General features: G+C 46.4%; 1 long non-coding RNA gene across 4 annotated transcripts in view; it reads left to right on the forward strand.

Moving 5' to 3' along the window:
• LOC125184052 (uncharacterized) overlaps positions 1–21935 on the forward strand; it is a 169595-nt gene that overhangs the window by 73422 nt on the left and 74238 nt on the right. Inside the window, exon 1 of one of the 4 annotated variants that reach the window (XR_007167283.2) lies at positions 4674–4795. The exons of the other annotated variants lie outside the window; for them this stretch is intronic. This is a non-coding gene — a long non-coding RNA (uncharacterized lncRNA). Of the gene's footprint in view, positions 1–4673; positions 4796–21935 lie in introns of those variants that run through there. 4 annotated transcript variants of the gene reach the window in all.

The raw sequence follows: 21935 nt of genomic DNA on the forward strand, positions 1-21935 counted from the left end.
GGGAGGGAATGCTAGTGTTTCCTGGTCCACTTAGCATGGTGAGTCCACAGCTCACATCTGCCGAAAAGCCTTGCTGTGCTCTAGTGCTTTATGAGGGCCCTTTACTCCTAATTTAGTACTCCCTTCTGCTGAAAGCCCCTTGCAGGAACTCAGAAGCGGGCCCAGGGCACTTGCTTCCTTGACCAGGGAGATTTGGTAGGCCAGTAGGTGCCAAATATGTGTATAATAAAAGATATGATTCATGAGGTGGGGTATTTTTTCCTGTTTATCTTAAAATAGACTTTAATTACAATTCTGCTTTCCCATTTGAGTCTTACGTAGGAAATTGGCTCTCGGAGTATTAACAAGCCAGCTGTTAGCACTTCTTTAATATTTCCCTGTCTTCTGCTCCATTAGAGAGGGCTGCATACTTACTATCTGCTAGATTTGTTAATTATTAGTTAACTCTGCTTTATGGGTATTGTCTAATGAGGGAAACTTCTCCCAAGTGCTCATCATTATTTATGATTCGTAGGGCTGCTGTGTCTTTCCCACGTCCCAATTAAAAGCTGCCTTTAAGAGTGAAGTTGGGGTGTTTTTATCAGGAAGATTTAGGAAAACCAGTTTCTCCAAAGAGGCTGAGTGGAATGGGGTGCCCAGATGCCAGGGAAAGATGGTCGCTGTTGGGATAGCCTGACGTGTTGGGCCTTTTGGAGCCACGCTGGTATGTTTCTGTGGCCATATGAAGGCTGGCAGGTTTAGAGAGGCAACAAAAGATGGTCTGAAATTCTCTTGTGCTAGAGGGACTCGCGTTCACAGCTCGTGTTTGAATGGCTGCTCAATCAGTCAGGTCCTCGATTTCAAGAGGGCGCTTCTACTTGGATGCAAGACTGACAAAATGATAAATTTGCTGGCTACATACGCAAAACTGCATACTAGCCAACAGATCTTACTTGCCTTCCTTCTTTGTGACAACACTGAGGGAGTCACTGAAGTACAGGAACATCCCCAGAGTCCTGAACGGCCTTCAACAGACATGTCCTAATGAAGCCAAGTTAAAAATCTGCAATAAATTAATGAGACTGTTCCTTTTAGTGGCAATCATCCATACACTCCCTCTTATGGCACCTTTTAATTATTGTTACTAATGATAGAGTTTTTGGGTCAGTGCTTTCAGAAAGAAGGAAACCAAAAAACTTCTTTCCTCTAGAAATGAGCGTTCCTCAGCTGCTGGAGTACACAGGCTCCAAAGGTGAAAGGAAATGAAAAAAGGGTGTATTTGGTAGTAGTTTGGGGAATGTGATGCGGCTGATGACTTTCTGCACTGTGTTGATAAATGAAGCAGTTGGTTCTCTGTGCCTTTGTATCCTTTACCTTTCACCAGCTCTAAATGCTCTTCATTTTCTTCCAGTTTTGGCACAGGATCAGAGGGTGGCTCTCAGCCTCTGATCTAAATAAAATAATAATGATTTTAGGCGGTACTGTTTGCATTATTCATTGCTCCTGGCAAAACAAATGTTGATCTTATAACACTGCTATTAATATTTTGATGGAGTAATGAAGCCACCTGGATTTAGAGCAGAGACAGGCTTCTTGATGAGGTGATCTGTTAGCTTACAGGCCCATAGGAGGAAAATCCAGAAATGGCAAGCAAATTCAACACAGCGTTCCCAGGGCTCCAGGTTGGAAGTGCAGTATGATTGTTACCATCCTCTGCTTTCTGTTTAGCTGCTTCTCACAACAGAGAGCTGCTAATTCTCAACCCCAGATGCTCCTTGGCAGAAACAGGGCTTAATTGTTTTGGTATTCTCCTGTGAAAAAAAAGCATATTGCTGGCAGATTTTGAGGTAGGTGATTCCCTTAAGCATTAATCCTTTCAAGATCAGAAAAGAGAAGGAAGACATTTTCCACAGCGTCTTCCGTGTTTGCACCGAGTGGCTCTTTCTGCATGAGATTTTGCAAGCTATTGATTGCCTGAACTATCCGTATCTCTGGCTTACATGGTGCTGTCAGGCACCTATTGTGAAGGCTTGACAGCATCATCAATATTGGTATTAACGCTACTTTTCCAGCTTATGAGGGTAGGACGTCTGTGATTGATACAGAGGCATGTGAAAAATTGTGCAAGGTCACTGCAATTTTTTTTCCCTGGGCTTTCACAAAAGCCTTGTTTGCTTCCCCGACTCCTCAACACAGAGAAATGAATTTGTCGGCACTGCTACGAAGTCAGGTGGGAAGATGAGTAAGCAACACCCAAGGCTGGCTCTGCCTGCCCTGCTGACTAATAAGTCTCTGTCCCAACAGTGTGTTCGGGCAGCCCTGCAACGGACTGATGGCTCCGAGGCCTGAAGCAGTTGCCTGAGCTTTTGCCCTCCAGTATCCGCAGGTCCCTGGCACAGCCTCAGAGGGAGAAGTGAAGGGAGAATGGAGCTGACTGCGTGGGCTAATGTGTGTATGGGTGGATGCAAGACCTGCAATGCAGTGGATGGTGCCATCTCCAGACAGGCACAGGCCACCTGTTAAAGGCACATCTCAACGGATGGACACATGGTGTCTGCACATTACGTGAAGCCAAATAATACAAATTGTAGCATGCATAGAAGGTACTGCAAAAATCACATTGTGTCTTGACTGCGCTTTCTGATTTCCAGTTGCCTTTTCCTTTGCTGCTGCTTCTTCCAGCTGCTTCCCCCAGATGTCTCAGAATTGGTACCTGGAATGCTCTTGATGCTGGATGAGCATGTGCAGCCCGTAGAGACATTCATACAGCTCTGAAAGCTTTGTTAGAGCCTGGGGAAATCTCCTTCAGACTTACTGCACCACCAGTGCTGCTCTTGCCACTCTCCGCGCCGCGGGCTGGATGGGGGCCCCACAGACAGTCCAGCCCCCACAGGAAGCAGCGCATGATTGCATTGCAGCAGGAACGGGGTTAGCAACCATATTGCGACTCCCAAAGTCTCTATGGCTTTCTCATTGCTCCAGCAGGGAAATAATCTGCACCAGACTTGTTTTCTGGCACAGACTGCTTTCCCTCTGTGCCAGCTCCAATGTGTAGGCTGGCACATTGCAGAAGTGAGGGGGTGGGGGGAACGAGTGGAAGCAGAGTCCTGGCTCCGTTGCCTCCCTGCGCTGACCGGCCCCAGCCCCTGGCCACCCATGGCTGGATGGCAACCTTTGGTTTTGGTGAAGCGAATCAGCTCTTAGCAGCAGCACAAGTCTTCAGGAAGGAGCGGAGACTTTGAGAAAATACATTTACAGCTCACCTCCCGGATCTGGAGAGATGCTGCAGGCCTGAAACTCAAGGCAGAGCTTCTCTTGTCCCCCTGCGTACAGGCACACACCGTCTCTGCCCGCTTGTTGTGCCCCTTGGGAGCAGTCCTTCCAGTGCACACAGCATCTCGGTTGTTACTGGAAAAAGCGTGTGTGAAATAAGTAAGTGATGGCTGAGCTTGGAAGGCTACCTAGCCCCAGAAGCAGCTTGTTCTTTCTGTTCTTTCCACTTCACCTGTACTTTTTTTATTTCGTCAAAGCACTGTGATGCTATGGCTCGTAGGTCAGCACCTCAACAAAAGATCAAGCAAAAGGCACGCCATTTTCATTTCAGTTATTCCAGTTCTTTATGTTCTTCTCTTCCTGGTGTCGTTTATTGAGGACAGAATCCACCATTTTCAGGTTTAAAGCCAGGATGTGCTTTCTGCTTAAGATGGTGCCTAAATTAGAAGTGGGAAGCTGCTTCCACTGAACCACTTGTGAAATTCCATCCTAAAAGCAGCTCCATTTGGGAAGAGGCGCTTTTTATGTAGGTTAGGTTTGAGCTGATTTCTTTGCAAGCCTGGGCATCCATATAGTGAGTGGAGAAGTAGCAGAAATGTATGCAAATTCCAGAGCAATCGCTGCAATGCTAAGCCTTGGAACTTGACATGTAACTTAATTTCTGCGTTCATTTTGCTTTAAAATAAAGGTTGGCTTCGTGCTGTTCCATATGTGAAACAAGAACTTGCCTTGAGCTGCTTTTTTAGTAGCTCTTTAAAATGAAAATTCTTGCAGAGGCGAAGCTGGAAGGAAAGATATGCATGTAGTAATGAGACTAGTATACGTGTCCTGTAGCAGGACATCGAGTTTGTTGAAAATGACCTTTCAAAAAACATTTTCATTGTTGGTTTTTTCTTATGCCCCTGTCCTTTCAAAATATGCTCCAATTCACATGTGGTGCACAATGTTCAATAGCTGACAGGACAGCATTAACAAGAGAAGTCCCCGCTGGGGTTAATGTCACATTGCCACCACCAGAACTAAGCTATCTACCCGCAAGAGAGATTGTAGGATTGTGCGTTATCTTTCTTATTAACAATGGGACCTTCTACCTGGAGATTAAAGAACAAAAGCCTGGGAAGACAGTTAATTATAGCTTAAGCTTCACACGCAGAGTTAATGAATTTTAACGTGCCTCAATTAATAACTAATTGGGTTTTGTGCCTCGGCTGTGAATGGGAAGTGTAGGGGTGTCCAGGAAAAAAAATGGGTCTAAAGATGAGCTATTTTAATTGAAATACTGTAGGGTCATTCTACAGTGGTACGGGTAGCCTGGTGGTGTTTTTTGTTTTTAATGGAAAAGGGAAATGAAATGGGAGGACATTTCCAGCGGGAAACCAAGGGCGGTGTTAGGGTGCCAACCAGAAGTGGCATTGTTTTGTCACCATTAGTATTTGTGATGTAAGAGCACCGCTCAGTTCTGGCCTGCCAGCAGTCACATTGCGGTCAGCCCCTACCACGTTTGTCAGCATCCGTGCGCATCGGTGGGAAACTGGTGGCAAGGGTAAGACCTGGGGCACTTGTCTGAGCGTGCTGTCGGAGGTGGTGGGGAGAGAAAGCTCTGCCTGGATGGCTGCAATGGGTTCAGTGAGGGCTGACCCCCCCGGCTTGCATCCGGATGCAGGGCTGCGTTCGTGCGCCTCTGGCAGAATCCCAGGGCGAGGGCAGCGACAGTGGCCGATCATGAGCTTCCTTGCGCTGATGCCTCACTGAGGTCCAGAGGGTTTAAGCAGGTGCCAGGAAACCTTCTGATGAATCTGGCCCAATGGGAGTGTTACTTAAAAACTAATGGGAGGTGATGGCCCAGCAGTATGCTGGAGAATGTGTTAAAGCTTTAACTTTTCATTTAGGGTTTTTGACAAGACACTGCAGATTATAAATAATGGATGAATTCCCAAAGTATGTCTGCACTTCCTGGCTAACTTCCCACATGGGTGAACTGTGAGTTTTCTCCTTAATTATCTGTAGGAGAACCTTTGCATATTGCTCTTTAAGCATATAATTATCCTTGATCATTTGGGATGAATTATATGTCCTTAGTAGTGTATGGATTTGGTCCTAATGTAGGACATACAGTCAAGCTGATAAAAAAGCTGTGAAGGACGTAGAACAGTCTGAAGTGCTGGGCAGAGCCTCTGCTGCCTTCTTGCAAGATGGGGGATTGTTTTGAAGGATTTCAAAGCCACTGTGGACCAGACCCGGCAAGCATACATTGATGTGAGCAGCTCCAAAGAAACAAGTCATTATTGTAGGTTGTTTTTTTTTTCCTTTTTTTTTTTTTTTACATGATAACGCCCTGAATATATCATAGCTGCTTTTTAAAATCAAGTACAGGCAGGTGGGGAAAGGTCTGGGGAGGCTCTGATGAACTTTGGCTCAGACATGTACCTTATTGATGTTAGGCATCTGATACGAAACACTGGACAAGTGGCAGTACACGAATAAAACAGTGATCCTTAGAAATGCAGGGGCTGAGTCACTACCTTTTAATCAAGCCCTTAATGTTCAGGCGCTTCAATAACGTGAAAGACAGCAGTGTGCAGCCTTGACCTTACTCCTGTTCAAGCCTTGTTGTTCAGCCGAGCAGGATGAAGCCCTGCAGTAAGCACTGGCGCTGCTCTACGTCCAGGTCGCACCAAAGTGCAGGCTCGCACCAAAACGCTCGCTCTGAGTTTCAGGTGTCGGAGAATTCAGCTAGAAAGAAATGACGCGTAGCATAATTTTTTTTATACTCTAGGATGGATTGTGCCTGGTAGTACTATTGGTCTAATGAGATATTTTATGTCTTTTTCTATTGAAAGAGGATTATTTTTAAGCCCACAGTTAAGAGAATGTCCAGTATTTTGCTATGATTAGCATGTAATTCAGGCTCTGGTGGGACAGAGAAAATTACCAGAGGTGAAGATAGCAAAGGTTAAATTGTGTTGGTAGTAGTTAAAAAGAGCAATAAATCCTAGAGAGTATGAAAATAGAGGAATACTCTATCTCAAGCAGTAGAAAATCGTGTTCTTTGAATCTGATACTCTAAATGTGAGAAAATATATATGCTGTTCTCCTCCTCCACTACAATTTCGAAAGAATATTTATCAGCAACTTTAGCCATGAGGTGGGAAAATACACAGAAGCCAAAGTGAAGCTTTAGTGAGTTTTGTTTTACTATTATTGGTTCCTGTTCAATTTGAACATCCTCACAAAGAACATTGAGATAATAATAGAAAGGAAAAAAAATCATTAATTTCTTAAATGCAGCATTGTCATGCACTGGTCCTCCAACGACAACTATTTACACAGGGCTTCTCTCATCATGCCCTTCACAACTGCCGTACAATAAATAATAAAAGATTAAAACCCTAAACCTGGAAAACTTAGGAAAAAAATATTAGAAAATTTTATTTCAGATTATAAAAATCCTTGAATGATTTACTTTAAGGGACAATTTCATTGCTGCCATGTGCAAGAACTAATGATCACCCAGGGCATCTGATTGGCGAGAACGTTGCTTGGGAAACATAGTCATAGGTAGGTGATAAAGTAATCCTTTCTCCATGACTGCCTCACTGTCACCAGGATATCTTTTACCATTTGTTACAAGAAAATGATAGTCCACGTACATATTTATATCTGGGTGGCAATAACATTGGCAGTAACATGCAGTGAGTGATCCATGTTGTTTTAAGGAGCCCGGCTTGCTTCCCTGCACCAGCGACCCTTGTCCTGCATTTGATCAGGGTTAAAATAAGAGTTTGTCATGATACAGCCAGCTTCCCTCACCTCAATGCTTGCAGTGAAAAATTTTCTTTTTCACAAAGTGTGTTGCTTAAACAGAAAAAAGGGTGCTCTCTGGCTCCTCTCTGGTGTTAGCTAACAATCCTTTTAATTAGGATGTAGGATCTGTTAGAGCCTTACATTCCCCCTGTGAGAACAATGTGTCTTCTGCAGTTTTTCAGAGGAGGGTTGCTGAAATATATGTCTGGTTGGTTACTGCCATAATGCACAAGTACTTTTGTGATGGCCACAGGGGAAAGGACGCTAGATTCAGGTATCATTCCGCTGAGAGCCACATTACAGTAAGCATGGATTTGATTTGATTTAAAAAAAAAAAACTGTGAAATTAGCACATTTATGTACAGCCTATTGTTAGGCAAAGCTGTCAAATGGAGTAGCAGGTGGTGATGCCAAAGCCAAGAAAAAAATACAATTAAAAATGAAAGGCACTGTACGATACAGACAGTAAATGCCTGTGCTTCTGGATGATGAGGAAGACATTTGTGTTCATCTCCGTATTTGATGGAGGTGCCCTGTAGTTGTAATAAATCACACCTGTAATATTTCCATTGCCTTCCTGCTCTCACATGTCTTTAGCCAGTGCCTCGCAGTACGGTTAGTATTGCCAAAGGGTGCGAAGAGCACTGTGCATAACTCCTAACCCCCCTTGTCTTTTTGTTGAGCTGAGTGACTTGTAGGAGCTTTTTGCTTGTTTGTTACCTTCGCTGCAGAGATGCTCTTTGTGTCGGTAGCTTGGGGAAATCTTCTCTGTGCTTCAGAAGTCTCTCCCTTTCCAATGTCTTTCTGCATTTATTCACCTTAGCAAATACTAATTCTCTGTTCCTTGTCCAAGAGTCAGTCTTCTTCATTTATCTGCGTTGATTGCTAGCGTTTGCTATCTTCGAGCCCAGGTACTTGAGTGATCTAAGTCTTTCTGTGTCTGACTGCGTAGTTGTTTGTTACTTACCTTCTTGACTTTATTATAGTCTGTGAGTATGACTATCTCCCTTCTTACCATTTACTCTAGGCTTCTCCTAGGCAGTAAGGAGTCTAGCAAAACCATTCTGGTTCTTTGCTGCTGGCTCCTTTCCAGCATAGGGCAAGTCTCATTAAAGTTTCTGTTTTTTCTCTCTGAAAGCTTTTCATCCAGTAACTGAACTCTTGTTTTTTCTATACAAAATGCAAAGGTGTCATCTAGCAGCGGGCAGTTTTCCACTTCCTGGAAAGCATTAATTCTGTGCTGGAATAAGAGTGGATATTCAAATTTGAAGCCAGGTAGACCTGAGGGTAGAAGTGGTGCCCAGCGGATGGTGCTGGAGGAGATCAGCAGCTCCTAGTCTTGTCCCCAGAGCATAGCACATCCTCCTGCACAGGGAGGGTCCCACGAACACGTCCCCAGGACTCTCCTCCTTACCCTGGTCGCAGCGGGGAAGGCGGTTCGGTAGGGAAAGGCACCATGAGCTGTGTAGTTGGCATGGCTAGCTTCTGGCTTCCCTCTCCAAGAAACCTTGGAGCTGAACAAAAACATCTAGAGTAGCTCGCATGAGAGGGATGTCATAAATATAAAAATCTATCTTACCGTTAGGGCAGAGCCGAATGCAATCCACGTGAAGCCGAGTGTAGAGATAAAACCTTTCTCTTAGATGAAATGAGGTGACTGAAAAAATGCCAGAGATGTAAACTTGTGAGCCCCTGAACAGCCACCATACCCCTAAACTTATAAGATGAAGGACATTTAATTTGGTTTGTGACATCCACAGATGATATTTATCTATTCAATTGCACATGGAAAAATGGGATTTATGTGAAAACTTACATAGTTCTTTTCATTATGTTTATTTAGAAATTATACATGTGTAGCAATGAGCTACATTTAAATGACTTCTCAAGGTACAAAAAGAGAAGTTCCTTTGTTGGAATATTTTTTATAAATGGTGAGCATAGCTTGTTAATGTTTTTATTTATATTCAGAGCTGGTCCCTTAAAGGGAAATCATTAAAAGACTGTGGACATAATCACTTTTTAGTTGGAAATTGAAATCTTTGGGGGAGAGGAGCTCAGCTACCTCTCCCGTCACTAGAAAAGTGAGATGAAGGAAAATATGGGTTTGGGTTAAGGTACTGGAGGATCGTTATTTTTTTTAAATCCAAAATTTAAAAAGCTTAAAAGAAGAAAAAATCTCTAAGGCTAAATGTGATAGTGCTGCTTCTGCAGTATTTACACCCACCTTGCCATGGTCCCCTTCACACAGCACATAGAAAAAGCAAAATGCGAACTTCACAGAAACCCAGAATTGCCAGTTAAACCTGAGGACTGGGTGAGTGAAGAGGAAATGACTTTCGAAAGCCCTCTTTTTATGCTGTTGCCAGCCCCTAGTTGAAAACATCAGCATCAAATGGCTTGATGCCACTTGAAGTAAGCAAGGTCCTTCACACGGGGTAAGCTGATACCGCATTCAGTTTTCAAGAAGAAATCGTGGTGGCTGGCAAGCTGCGGCGCAGTCCAGCTCTCACCTTCCCCTCACCCTCTGAAACGCAGCCAGCGTGGGGAGCAGTTTTGGCACCTACCTCTCTGTCAGCACAGAAGGGGCAGGGAGCGTTGCCTGCCAAGTCGGTGGACCTTCAGGAGCTGACAGCCTGAACCCCACAGATCACCGGCCATGCGTGCACGGCGCCTGGGTCTTGTGCTGCCCGCCTTCCAACTCCATCTCCCGCAGCCTGGGCGCCTTGGCTGGCTGCAGCACCCCCTGTGCCGTCAGCATCTCCCGCCGTTCCGCACGGCCTCCTCCTGGAAGGGGACTCGCAGCCAAAGGAGGGCCGCCAGTGTTACAGTCCCAATGTGTTTGTCATTCAGGGGCAGTAACAGGACAGTTGGTGGTACAACGGGGCCCGTCTGCTTCAGCGTGCTCTCCAGAAGACATAAGGAGCTAGAATGAATGCAGTTATGCAGTGTCCTGACTTGGTCGCCTGCGTGCGTGTGTCCTGAGCCCCAAAGCTGCAAGCATTTGCATTCGCTGGGGTGTGAAGTGCCACTTGAAAAACCTGTGATTCTCTGCAGGCCTCCCGCTCCTGCTTGTCACACCTCGGACTCGACCGGTGGTGCTGCGAGCAGCGCTTGTGCTTTTGCAGACGCATTAGTGATGCGCAGAGGCCAGCAGAGCTCAGCTGTCGCGCTGAGGCAGCCAGATCAGCATGGTGCAGCCTGCATCGCCTCGGTGCAGACGCTGCTCTTGCCCTGCTGCTCTTCACCTCCAGCTTGAGACTGCAGTCCTGATGCAGCCCCATGCCCCTGCTTCCAGGATGAGTTCAGTGAGGGCAGGCACCTGATTGTAAGCACGTGGTGATTTGGGGGTTAGGCACAAGGCTGAGAACATCTCAGAGGAGTGATGGGTGAGCATGGCAGCCCTAGGAAATGCTTCGTCGTGTCTCAGAAGGATAAAGCTTAACCCTCTTGTTTACCAGAGTAGCAATCCCAAATGAGCAAGATTGCTCAACAAGAAGCACACTAGATTTGCTGCTGGGGAGCATCAGTTTTAAACTCGAGTCTTACCAGCTTCAGAGCACAGAGCACAATTTCTTTTTGCACAGGTCCTCCCTCCTTCACTTCTTCCTTCATCCTCACAGTAACTGCAAACAAATGAGCATCATCCTTTGTGGGCACAAAGCTGGGTTTTGCAGGATACTGCGTGCTGTGAACTGGGCGTATATTAGAGAAGAGTTGGCATTGATTTTGCGGCTGAAGGCTTTGCTTTCTTTATCTGGGCATGTGTCAGAGATGATTCTTTAACATGAAGAAAATAGAGAATAATTAAATATAACTCTGTCTTCTTCCCCCCCACCCTTTTAATCTACCTATTTTTATACTGTCGTTATGCACATCTTGGAATGCATGTGCCTTGTTGGTAGTGCAGTGTAAAAGCAAGCTTGAAAATGCTGTGTTCCACTTCAGCATCCAACCAATAGTGAGAACCACAGTCTCTGAAACAGCATATGATTGTGAACCTGCCAAGAGAAGAGGAGACGAGCCTTCCTCGCTGCTTCCCTGATGGCTCTCTCCTGTGCTGCAAACTTCTTTTTGTAGTTTCTGAGGAAGAGAAGACAGTCGTTAAATGGTTGCAGAGCAGCCAGTATGTGAAAAGGGGTTGCCTAGGCACTAATAGATTAGAAATAAACATAATGATGAGATAGCTTGTTATGAAAACATAGCTAAGTTGCAGTGTCACACTGGAAAGCACTTTGGGTACACGGAAGGAATTTTGGCAGAGGGTTAGGCCTAAGGGCCTTAGGCAGGAGACGTGGATCTCTGGTACCATGTAGTGTTCCTGGTACGGTTACCTCAGCGTGGTGCTGATGGAGCCAGATCCCCCTGTTCTTGTTTGTAGTAATTAGCTTGTTTCAGTAATAAGCTTGAGTATGAGGATCAGGGCCTAAAAGCTGTGATTCAGAGCAGGCAGTGCTGGTAAAAACGTTGTTTAATTTGTTTCACTAAACTGCTAGAGAAACTTGTGCAGACACTTATTTTAAACTTGTCTTGTACTGATGGAACTTAATCTGATCCCCTGGTGATTTAAGCTGTATTTGACATAAGCTGGAATTAAATTGATTTCCATTTGCCCCCATGGAAGTTTCCAGCAATTTAGCTAGCTCGATCTTGGAGGTAGTTTTTAAGAGCATAGGATCTCAAATGCATCTGAGGAACTGGAGAGACTTGCGGTGCCTGAGAAGTCTGGAGGTGACAGCCTGTGAAAGGGGGTATCGCAGGGTACCTGGGCTGCAAGTAAGTCACAGCCTAGTTTGCTTGAGAGTCACTTACTGCTATTTCCTGTACTTTTGGATAAAGGTGTGAAGGCAAACTTAACTCACAGCATTACTTAGTCAAAACATTCCCATTGAATGCTTTGCCTGAAGTGTTTTAGGTTCTTTTCTATTGCAGAGATTTACGATATGCTCCAAGATGGTGATTGATTGTATCTGTGCTTCAAGACCTAATCATGTAAGCAGGAATTAAAAAAGATATTTTTAAGAGGAATAGGAACTCTGCGTCAGTTCCCACAGCTATCAGGGAATCTTTCAAAGGCTACAGCAGAGATACATTTATATTATTTATTTTAATATCCAAATCTACTTAAAGTAAGAAATTGGTTAGAGAAAGATCTTTATAAAAGGGAAGCTAGAGAAAAGACTTGCAAGCTCCCAGCCTGAAGGATATAGCACTGGATATAACTAGAGCTGCTGTAGTATTCCTGCAGAATCCCTCTTCTTGCTCCTGCTCTGTGCTGAAATACATTATTCTGTGTGTGGCAGCAGGGTGGTGAAGTAGGAGCATCACCGCTTCGTTTTGAGAAATTGAGAGGACTGCTGTACTGGTACCTCTCAACACAGAGACCCGATGAGAAGTAATCAGGTTGTCTGGCGTAAGTACTAGATGGTATTAATACTTGTACCACAGTCTGCTCTTAACAGGAGGTAGTCTCTCCATCCTGTAGCACCAGTTTAACTATACTGGTGGAACTGGAGGACACCACAATGGTGGCCTCTCTGATGCCTTACACTTAGCAGCTGGAGGTGGGCTGCAGGCAGGCAGCCCGGGCAAGCAGGAGCTGTGCCTCCTGCTTCTTTCAAGTGCTGCTGGGGGGAACAGAGCCATTGCCACCACGGTGTGGGGCTTCCCCATGAGCTCCCAATCACTCAGTTACCAAACACCTCGTAAAAGCCAGGAGCACGTATAGCACAGGTTCCCAGGCAGGTGCTCTTCAAGCTCATGGTTGTAGGCAGCATTATTTTCCTTCCTTGTTTGTTCTAAGTCTTGAATTCTTTCCGAACTAAAGACAGGATGTTATTGTAAGGTGGCGAGTACACAAACTAGAACAGCTTTTATTCCCTGGCATTGCTGCCTCTGTTTCTCACATAGCTGTGGAGTTCCGAAGTGATGTGGTTGAGCCCATGCAGGAAGCCTTCAGGAAGTTCATTTGCCCAGTGGGCACTAATATGTGGCGTCTTGGTTCTTCTCTCAAGTTTTTCTCTTGTTGCGTTAGGGCTCAGGTTTGATTCAGTGCCTTCCTTTCATTTGTAATCATGCTGTCAGTTTGTAGGGGGCAGCTCTCATTACACAAACTCTTGGAAATGAGAGAGCCTGAACATCAGTGTCTTGTCAGGGCCAAAGAAAAATAGAGAGCCAGCTGCCAAAGTCAGACATGTGCAGCGATCTGCTCTCCCTGCACGTGTTGCATCCACCCCTCTTCCATGGAGAGGGGCGGAGGGGAGCAGAAGGAGATGGGGTGTTGGAGAAACAGGGCACCAGCCCCTTCCCCAGGAGACCTGCCTGTGCAGTAGAGACAGAAGCTTTTTAGGTGGGGCTCTGTTACACCACATCCATATCATCACTCAACACCGAGCAGCAGATGCAGCCAGAAGTTTTTGTATCCCGCTTTCCTCCCAAGGAGGGGTTGCTTTGTTTTTGCGAGTCTCCAGCTTGCAGCCTTCTGACTCTCATGAGCTGTGGCCTGCAAGGCACGCAAAACACATCTCAGCTGTTACACCAAGCCTCTGTGCTGTGTAGGTGATACAAACAGCAAAACTTTGTTCTCTTACGAGGCAGTACCGGGAATCTGAGCAGCGGAGAAGGGCAGACAATGCTTGCAGCAGTCACTGAGCAGTCACCAGTTCAAAATGTCTTTGCAGCGGTGCTAAGTGTGTCTTCCATCACCATTTCTCAGCAACTTGGCAACAGCTTTATTGTAAGAGCAGCAACTTTCATATGGTATGAATTAGATTTGTTTTTCACACAAGGCCATTGGGAGAAATTGTATTCCCTTCCATCTTTACGTGTACCATTTTAAGAGCTGTGCTAACTGCTCCCTTTGAAGAGTCAAAAACCTGAACTTTTGAACTGTCAGTTTTCGGCGTCCATTCCAAAAGCATATATTGCCAGTTCTGTATCTCCTGAGCCTTTCTGACCACAGATCCCAAAAGCAGGTTTTCCTATCCCACGTCAAGTTATTTGTATGCTACAAGCTGTAAAATGCGAGTCTGGAGGCAAGTTTCTGAGTGTAAATTAGAGCTGACCTTAGGCATAGTAACTGCTGTGTAAAATTACATACAGAATGTATGCACAGAGAGCTTTCTGACTTACTGGTGAATCAAAGATCCAAATGTCAACTCTGGCTTCAAACTTACGTGGCTGTAGGCACAAGTCAATACAAACTTGGAGCCAAACTTTCAGAAATAAAATGGGAGAAACTTCGGGACAGCTCCCTGCTCAGCCTGGATCAGACTTGCTAACCAGCCAGGACTGAACTGGAAGCAGTGGGAAGGTAAAATCACATGAAAATATAACACATGAGGTTCTGCTAGCGCCAAGCTGTTGCAGTCTGGACCTTGTACTTGAATAAGTGCAGTACTTACAAGTAGTATGTTTGTACTTAATGGTTTAAACTCTAGAAAGCCATGAGAAATCAGGTTTCCTGTCTAGTGAAATCCAAGGTTGCCAAAGCTTGTGTTTCCCCACTGCTACCACAGTCCTTCTCAGATGAACTGCCCAGGATGGGATCTTGGATTGCCCGGGGCCACCCTCTGCTGCCAGGTGCTACTTGGGTCAAGAGCCAGTCCCCTGGAAGTGGGAGCAGTAAGTGCATTTTGGCCACAGCACCGCACCACCAGGCCTGCAGCCTGAGACCAGGTTCAAGATCATGCTGGTGGAAGGTTAGAAAGCCCTCCTGATGAAAGGAAGTTCCTGAAACTGAAGAAGGAAAGAAGAGGTCAGGAAGAGAAGAATTGCAGCTCAGACCTTGCTTGTTTTTTGGCAGGGAGACTTGTTAAAGGAGCCAAATGGAGAGAATGAGCTGTGAATAGCAGTGTGACTTAGTGGTAAGTCGCAGCTGCAGTTAAAGGACAGGACAGCATTAACAAGGCTGGAGAAGTTTGATGAGAAGCAGTGAAGTATGTTCCTGTTTTGCTGTCTGGAGCCGTGGAGCTTTATCAAGGCTCCCACCCCTGCACGCTTGGCAAACCCCTTGCATTGCCACCACCTCTGGGCTGGGGGCGCGGCCCCGCATCCATCCCATTGCTATGGGGCAGGAGAGGCGCAGGCCCCACGTGTCAGGGAGGAGTCCCAGCTCTCCAGCTTGGCGAGGAGCTGAATAAACAGAACACGCCTGCACACTGGGGTCTCCCTCCTGCCAGCAGGACCTGAACCCACACGGGAAGGCTCTGCTCTCAACAGAGAGGCTAATCCCCCAAAAGCCAAAATGGCGAGTGGCATGGGAGTCCCTTCTTGTCCCCCAGGGGAGCACCTGCTCCACTGCTGCCCTGTGATGAACCATGGCCCGCAAAGTCATCCCAGGCTGGCCTGGCAGTTGGTGTTCCTTCAGCGAGAGAAGGAAGGATTTCTAAGCTTTCCACATCCAGCTGGCAGCCTGCTCACTCCATTACCACTAAGTTGTCAATCCTTCCAAGTTGTTTTAGGTTATTTTTGACTGGGTGAGCACGTGGGCTTCAGCTGCAGATTTTTAATGCCTTACTGCAAAGCGAGCAACTCGATCAAAATCATTACTCGACAGGTCAGGTCTCTGTGGTCCAACTTTGAACCTCTCAGGAACAGCATGGATGAGTTTGGTGTACCTTGCTGGGCAGAATCCTTTCTGCTGGGTTAGGAGAGCATGGGACCAGCCACTGCTCTTTCTTTTTCTCTTCCAGGCAAAAATGTGGAAAACTGCCACAAGTTACTGCTTCTAGGAGCTTTGCACTTGTTTGCACCGGATCTGAGCTCCGTACTGACACTGGGAGGGAGCCCCAAAGAGAGAACAGTTTATTTTTTTTAATTATTTTTATTTGATTTTCTGATTGCAGCTGATTGCTCAGTTCTGCACAGGGTTTGCAAAAGGTCACGGCATGCAGCAGTGACTCACCACAGCCTCAGCCCTTGGAGCGCTAACAGTTTGAGCAACACTCAGCGTGCAGTTTTCCAGAATATTAGTGTTAGTGAAAGGAAGAAGAGTCACTGAATGTTTTTAAGGATTCAGTTTTGTAAAAGACATCTGGTTTGAATGATTATGTTACCTAATAAGCATCTCAGTCTTCTGTGGGCTGGTATTTGACTGCATATGCTGGCTAAGCAGTGGGTGTCTTTTTCTACATTTGGAGTTCCTTCCTGTGTGCCTTCACTGTTATCCCCTTTTTAGTGAGCCTTCAGCTTCTCAGAAGTTTAGGAAGTGTGTGCCTTTTGCAGGGACTCCTTAAAAGTTCTCCACCTTTTCCCAGCTGCTCCTCTCTCTTTGGCTCTGTTTCGGGGATGTTGTGGAAGGGTTGGGAAATGTGACCTCATGGAAGCCATGAGCAGATAAGCTGTGTTCAAAGAAGTCTTTTTACATAGAGGTAGAGAACAGCTGGTTCCTGTGCCTGGAGCTGAATGTGAAACAAATCCTAGCTTTTAGCGAGGTCCTGGTTTTCTTCCTCTCCTAAGAAAAATCCCAACACTCCTAAAACAACTGTCACCAAGCCATAGCACGTGGCCTTACTGGCACCACCAGTTGTGCCTATGTCTCTAGTGGGGCAGGCATCAGAGGAAACGGCTTCTTTCAAAGGCAGGGTAGGATGACTTGCTGCTTCTTTTTTTCTTTTTTTTTTCTTTCTTTTTTTTTTTTTTCCTGCTAGCCACATTTCAGGACTGACATCACCTTTGTGGTCTCACCACTGATGAGTCTGACATGTGGGACTGCAGCTTTCTTGATATCCAGGATGTTCAGCAGACCAGGATATCCTAAAACAGATCCGATCACACTTGCTAAGTTTCTGGTGCCGGTGTCTGCTTGGACTGTGACCCACTAGCCTTGTCCCCTTCCCTTTTGGAGAAAAGAGCGTGCCCTCATCAGGTGGTGCCATACGTACGTCTCCAGGCACGCTGTGAGCTGTTGAAGTGTGCTGAGACCCTGCCCAAGCCAAGTGGGGCCGCAGCAGCCTACCCTTTAGTTAAACAAATGAATCTCAGTATGTTTTTGTTGTAAAAGAGGTCGTACTCTGGGTGGCAGAAAGCTAGAGGAAAGGCGCTAGAGGTGTGGAGTCTAGAGGGTGGCAGTGAAGGTGTGGTCTAGAGGGAGGGGACATGGCTGGTGCTCTGGGGAAGTGAGTTCCTTGCCCTTGCTCTGTGCTCTGCATCTCATCCTTCTTAACTGCTGCTGTCATCTAATAAAGCATGCCAGCTGAAATAGTGGCCCGGGACAGGCCCCCTTGGTTTTCCTTAGCCCGTGTGGAAGGAAGTCCTGCCTGGAAGGAAGGAAAGCTTGTTGCATTTCTGTTACATCGCTGATAATTAACATACCACAGTGCTGTTACGGGCCCCAATAAAAATAAAAAGTCTTTGCAGTTATAATGAGATATTCATGCATGGCAGCACCAGATATAAACTAAACTTTTATTGTATGTGTTAGCTACGGTAAATGAAGCGAAACAGGGCTAAATTCATTACGTCCCATCTCAGCTGCATCTCACAAATAACAGGCCTTGAACATTTCCATCAGAAAGTCCATTTCCTCTTGTTGCCAACAGCCGTTAAGCAGCGCTGAATATTCTCTCTGCAGAGCTGGTCGAACCTGAGGGTGATACAGGACAGTGGTAAACATTTGTTAAGTAATGAATATAACCTGTTTACAAGGAGTACCCGATAGTCACAACGTAGGAAATAGCATCTCGTGCCTTTTGTCTCTGTCAGCGGGCTGGGGAGCTGTGTAGAGGCAGCATCGGCCACGCTGCAGCACCAGCGGGGAGGTCCTGACAGACTCTGGGTGGGGAAACTGAGGCACACAGGGGCAGTGGCCAGCTGCTTGTTTCGGTGGGAAGGGGGGAGGAAGGGTGTTGGGCTTGGGGCTGCATCTCAGGGGCTTGCTTGGTGAGGACCCACAGGCTTGCCTTCTGCAGAGGCTTTTGGTTTGTGGCATTGTCATGGGCTTTTTTTTTTTTTTTTTTTGCCTCCTTGGGGTTGGAGAGCAGGGTGGTCTTTAAGCTGATTTTCCAGCTGACTTTGCAGCACAAACCCTGGTGTTTTCTGCACTTTTTTTTTTCTTTCTTTTTTTTTTTCCTGAGGTATCTTGCAAATGAAGAGCACTGACATAAAAGGTTGTCTAGTTTGGCACTGGTTTCGATAGATAAAGCTAGACATTTTCTGCTGATAATACTTGCACAAATTCAGAATTAATCATTGCATAATAGAAGCTGGTAGCTTTGGTTGTTAATTCTCTATTGAGGCTGCATCCCCATGTTTATTCTCATTTGTTCTGATAAGGTCCATTGTCTCTAATATTGCTTCGTAAAGGGTAAGAAATAAATCAACGGTATTTAGCTTTTCTAACCATCTGGTCTGGCTTCCGTCCCAAAATCAATTTTTAAGTTGGGCACAGTTCGTGTATTTTTGCCTTGTAACAGAGAACGTCTCTGGGGAGAGCAGGGAAGAAGAAGTTGCTACTAATCTCACCCCAGGGATTAATCATGTTTGAGACGTTACACTTTAAACTCCACAGGTTTTCGTTGCTGTCATAGCTCTGCTTGTCGGGCTGAGCTTTTGCAGAGTGCCAAAAGGAACTTCTTTTTGTTTGTGTTAATGGGATCAGTACTTTGAACAGCATTGCATTGCTTTGAAGGATGAAAGCACTTGGTTTGGACGTGGAGTTGAGTTGCTTTGGTAGCACTCAGATACTGTTAATCTTCAACATGTGTATACATTACAACACACTTCTCGGGTCATTATAAAACCATCCTGTGGAGTTAAGCCAATTGCTTTTAAGAGGTGTTGTTAATGTAATGAAATTTAATGCATTTGGGAGCTACTACATGGCCACAGATGGGAAATACGTCTTGTAAACTATAAATTTTTAAAAATTATTTAGCATTGTCATTGCTATATGGGGCCATGTGGCACTGAGCACGAGATAATTCCACAGTTTTCATTAAAACACACAATAATGAGACACTTAAAGTCCACGGATGATGTTTTTGGGAACTATTATAATAATTAGAACGGAAAATGGGTTTAATAAAAGTTGTAAATGATTATGATCAGCCAGACCTTGTCCCTTTCTGCAAACCCTATCTGCATTGCACATCTGGGCGCGAGAAGCAGGGAGTAACCGTATTCCATCTCAGCCACCCTGGCCCAGAAGAGAAGGCATTTGCATGTCAGGGTCACTCTGGGACACGGCAGTGATAAAGAAAGTTAAGGAGGACAAATCTGTAGGAAAATAAGCAAATGCCTTTTCAATCAGACGTTGCAGTCCTCAACTCCTGGCAACCCATTGCTGGATGCACAGGACTCATTTTCCCAAAGCAATGGAGACTCTATTTTGCAATACTGATACAAAAGGATTTTAGCCTAAATGAAGATTTAGGGCCAATATTTATTACAGCAGATGGGACACAGTATAACGGGGGCCTGAGCCTCCTGAGGAGGGGAAGAATAGGTCTTGAAGTGCCACTGGAGCTGTGTGTGGTGGGTGGCTTGGAGGGGCCAGGGTGCTGGTCCTCCCTCCATGTCAGGGTCTGAAAGTGAAGGCACAAAGGTTCAGGACAGCTTCCTCTGTCGGAGGAGAGGGAGCAGCCAAGTGGTGCAGCTGCAAGCCAGCAGCTGCCTCACCCTGCACAAAACTTGGAGCTGGGGCTTTTTGATTGAAGCCTTAGCTGTCAGGCTCCGTCATACCTACCTCTAAAGCCCAGCAGGTACAACTCAGTAGCTTTTGATGCGTGTTGGCTGTCAGGCAGAGGAACATGAAGTTACAGTTGTGATCTCTTAAAAAAAGCGATGGCTGCACTTAGATCTATTTGCACCAAGCAGTGAAATCTGTGGGTGGGACCGATACTTGCGAGGTTACAAAGCCACTGTGTTGAGTGAAGCGCTCTGCTAGCTCCAACAGCTGGAAATTGAGTTGAGCTCTGTTAGCACGAGGGTCTTGCAAGTGTTCAGAAGTTGCAGTCCCAAATTACAGCCAGCGAAGTAATATTGTGCAGGAAAGGTTCAGATTGTTCAGCTTTGAAGTTGCATGCATGGTAGCTGTGTCCTGGAGAGCCACTCATCTGGGTGGAGAAATGTGGGGTGCTCGCACCCACCTCTCCGACTGCAGTTTGCTGTTGCACTCCCTGCAGTGCTCTGTAATTCCTGGGTGACACGTGGCGCCTTTCATCGTGGGGGGCAGCTGTAAGCAAGGAGGAGCTTAGGAAAGAAAAAATTGAGATAATGGGGAGGGGAAAGAGTCTCCAGTGATGCTGTGAGGACGTTATTGAATATGTAGCTGCGTGGGCCAACTGGACTGTGTGTACCACTGGGATTAAATGGGCTTTTCTTGAATCAGCAATCATTTGTGTCATTTGATATTTCACGTGAGCGGCAGCCTCTTCAGGAGGAAGCCGAAGCACTGCCCGAGAGCCACAGTCTGGCTGAGCTCCTCTGTGCTGGTACCTGCCCAGGAGGGGCCCATGTTTCAGGCAGTACTTTGAGCCGGACTCTGTCCTTCCTTTCTTGACAAGCAGCCCCCTTGCTGGTCTGGGGAAATAAAACCAGAGCAATGGTGCTGGCCACATTCTGGATGGGCCCCCAGCAAGATTTACCCAAGGGAGCATTGCTGGAGCTGTTGGAAGGTGACTGCTCTGGTCCCTGCCACGCGTGGGCTTGACCCACAGCCCCTAGGTGTGTGCAGGCACCAGGTTTAACCATGAGCAGGGAGCTAGCAGGGCTGCTGGACGAGAGGAAGCAAGCCCTTGTTGCCTGGACATGAGGCCATTCGGCTCAGCTCTGGCAGCACCCCGTGGGCGCGGGTGCCCCAGCAGCGTGGCCCAGCTCGGCTCCAGCACGAGTCAGGGCGGGCTGTTGGCAGCTGACCTAAATTGAGAGCGAGCAAAGAGAGCAAGCAGCTGCCCCACCACTGTTGCTCTGTTTTCAGCGTGGATCGAGCCTCCCTAATCCCCTCGGATTTTGTATCTACCAAAACAGCTTGGGCCCATCAGTAAATTGCAGTGGCATATGGTCCAGGTTTATGAGTAATCTGGCACACGCTTAAGGCAAGGAGGGACGTCATCCTTCAGCAAATACAGAAAATATTGTGGGGCTTTTTTTTTATGACTATATTTAATATAGTTGATGAGAAAGCTGTGAGAAATGTTTACCTTTTAAGCCAGTCCTATTTAACTTCAGCTGCTGGTTGAAGCAGCTACGTAACGAGAAACAAATAGAAATAAATGCAGTCTCATTGTCCTGCAGACATTTTGTCACTAAAGCCTGACCTCGTGGGTGCCTTTGCGGTCTGAGGGCAGTGCTGTCACCTGGTGCCACCAGCCGCCCCAGGCAGAACATCTGGGTGCTGGAGGCACCCAGCATCACATCGGCTGCTTCCAGAAGTCCTTGTCGCCTCTGTACAGGTGAGGAAGTTCCTCGAGATGGGGTATCTGCCCCCCTCTTGGCCTTGCCTCAGCCCTGGGGTGTCCCTCGGGCAGCAGGGGAAGACGGGAGCCATTCCAGTTGCATTCCAGGACATCCCCGTCCTGCAGAAGGCCTGAACTTGCTTTCACTCTTCCCAAGGATTCATATTTCCTCAGCGTGTTTGGGGAAACCTCACACTTGCCAGCTCTTTCCTAATTCTGCGCTGCTGGCCTCTCCACACCATGTGATGCTTCGGCAGCAGACAGTTTTCCCTGGTTTACAAACCAAAGGGGGCAGCCTTTCTTTGGTGATTTGAAGTGGTGAGTTTGCACCAAAGAGTTTACAGTGCGTGTAAACTCAAGACACTAGGTCTCAACGGCTGCGATCAGTAAGTGCGCTGCCCAGGGTGTGTTTTCTTTCTGCGATGCTCAGTTTTGCTCTCCTGTTAGACGCAAAAACCTCACCTCCTTCTCCGTCTGCTTATA

This window comes from Anser cygnoides, chromosome 4, assembly GCF_040182565.1.
Source record: "Anser cygnoides isolate HZ-2024a breed goose chromosome 4, Taihu_goose_T2T_genome, whole genome shotgun sequence".
Lineage (NCBI taxonomy): Eukaryota > Metazoa > Chordata > Aves > Anseriformes > Anatidae > Anser > Anser cygnoides.